This window comes from Palaemon carinicauda, chromosome 30, assembly GCF_036898095.1.
Source record: "Palaemon carinicauda isolate YSFRI2023 chromosome 30, ASM3689809v2, whole genome shotgun sequence".
NCBI lineage: Eukaryota > Metazoa > Arthropoda > Malacostraca > Decapoda > Palaemonidae > Palaemon > Palaemon carinicauda.
Window position 1 is genome coordinate 45,562,404 of NC_090754.1, and position 2,500 is coordinate 45,564,903.

The 2,500-nt window shown below is 32.7% G+C and overlaps 1 protein-coding gene across 3 annotated transcripts in view; it reads left to right on the forward strand.

Moving 5' to 3' along the window:
* Positions 1-2,500, forward strand: part of LOC137623074 (hemocyte protein-glutamine gamma-glutamyltransferase-like) — a 95,734-nt gene that overhangs the window by 64,572 nt on the left and 28,662 nt on the right. Inside the window, exon 1 of one of the 3 annotated variants that reach the window (XM_068353720.1) lies at positions 1,004-1,158. The exons of the other annotated variants lie outside the window; for them this stretch is intronic. The gene's annotated coding sequence lies outside the window, so the exon portion shown is untranslated. Of the gene's footprint in view, positions 1-1,003; positions 1,159-2,500 lie in introns of those variants that run through there. 3 annotated transcript variants of the gene reach the window in all.

Here is a 2,500-nt window from a genome sequence, read left to right on the forward strand (position 1 = left end):
TTATTATGAAAAATGCTTAGGTCGTTCTTTAGAAAATACATTTATAAATTTATTATATGAATGTTATCGCTGTCACTTATTTAAGTAAATAGTACATTTACTTACATTACTTTATGGTCTATGAAGGATTATATTATATTATGAGGGTGTTATTTAAGTAAACAGTACATTTACTTACAATGCTTTATGGTCTATGAACGATGATATTATATTATGCGGGTGTTATTTAAGTAAACAGTATATTTACTTACATTACTTTATGGTATATGAATGATTATATTATATTATGCGGGTGTTATTTAAGTAAACAGTATATTTACTTACAATGCTTTATGGTCTATGAACGATTATATTATATTATGTGGGTGTTATTTAAGTAAACAGTACATTTACTTACAATACTTTATGGTCTGAACGATTATATTACATTATGCGGGTGTTATTTAAGTAAACAGTACATTTACTTACAATACTTTATGGTCTGAAAGATTATATTACATTATGCGGGTGTTATTTAAGTAAACAGTACATTTACTTACAATACTTTATGGTCTGAACGATTATATTACATTATGCGGGTGTTATTTAAGTAAACAGTACATTTACTTACAATACTTTATGGTCTATGAACGACAAATATATTCATATAGAAAAAAAAAATTGTACAATAGGTTGATGATCAATCTTGCAATATATTATCTAACAGAAACTCAACTTTATAATACCTGAAATTGACGTAGATTCAATGAACAAGATATGAGCTCTGAAAATCGATATTGAATAATATTTGGTAATGAATAAATTAAAAAGCAAATATCCTACGTCAATTACGTCACAGTCTTATACTTCCATAAATCATGACGTATAATAATTAACAATCATAATAAACGGAAAACGGCAGGAAATGGCTCTCGGAGACTTGAGTTGGTGATGACCTCAACGACAGCGTGAGGGGGAAGAGAGACTCTTGGGCTTGGCTTATTCTATACAGTGCCGTAGGGTACCGGGACAAACCATATAAATACCCTGGTAACTTTGCAGAGGGTGGTCAGTGTAGCATTGTGTGGAGGAGCGTTCGGTGGTGTTGAGTCCCCCTAAAGAAGCCTTGCATAACGTCTTCTTCTTCTGCCTTTTTTCGTCTTCTGTTGGAAAGCTAAGGTTTGTAGCTTGCGGTGTTTGTTAGTGAGATTCTTCTAAATTGTTTCGTTTTCATTCTTTTTAGAATAAATTCTATAAAATTCAGTGTAAGAAGAATTCTTTGATACCGAAATAGCAGGTGTTTCGATAATTTGTTTTTTTTCCGAATAGTTCATGTGTCCAATATTTGTTCTTTCGAATATTTCATGCGTCCAATATTTGTTCTTCCGAATAGTTCATGTGTCCAATATTTGTTCTTCCGAATAGTTCATGTGTCCAATATTTGTTCTTCCGAATAGTTCATGTATCCAATATTTGTTCTTTCGAATATTTTCATGTGTCCAATATTTGTTCTTCCGAATATTTCATGTGTCCAATATTTGATATTTCGAATATTTCATGTGTCCAATATTTGTTCTTCCGAATATTTCATGTGGTCCAATATTTGATATTTCGAATATTTCATGTGTCCAATATTTGTTCTTCCGAATAATTCATGTGTCCAATATTTGTTCTTTCGAATATTTTATGCGTCCAATATTTGTTCTTTCGAATAGTTCATGTGTCCAATATTTGATCTTTCGAATATTTCACGTGTCCAATATTTGATCTTTCAAATATTTCACGTATCAAATATTTGTTCTTCCGAATATTTCGCGTATCCAATGTTTGTTCTTCCGAATATTTCACGTGTCTAATATTTGTTTTTCCGAATATTTCACGTGTCCAATATTTGATCTCCCAAATATTTCACATCTCAAATATTTGTTCTTCCAAATATTTCATGTATCCAATATTTCATTTTCCAATCATCCTAATTCTCTCCTCTTACAAAAACTGAGAAAATGTCTCGACTCCATATTACTACCGAAGCATCTCAGTCTCACCTGTCGTTATGCAGACAAGACTACCCACCCACAGGTAGCAAGACGCCAACCGGCTTCGCGAAAAAGGGGCGTAGCCCCACCTCGTCTAAATCCTTGCCGTTGTCAACAAGCAAATATGATCATCTTGACAAGTTGCAAAAATTGTTATTGAAGGGTTTTCCCATTGCAGCATCCCGATGTGAACTTGTGATTCATAAGTGCGTTCTCTGCTGAATGTCATTTACAAGGGGCGGTGTTTTATAGTGGTGCATATAAAGGCAGGGCTGGTGGGCGTCTATGGGCGTAACCCTAACGTAATTTATACACCCCGTTTAGGCCTATGATGGTTTAGCTTTGTTGTTTCTCCTAGGGTTTCATTTAGGCATCATATAGACATCGTGATATTTAATATAAATATTATCCTTTTAAGTATGACTTTAGATCAATTGATGGAATAAGTAATTTATTTTATTGTTACTCTTCTTAAAATATTCTAT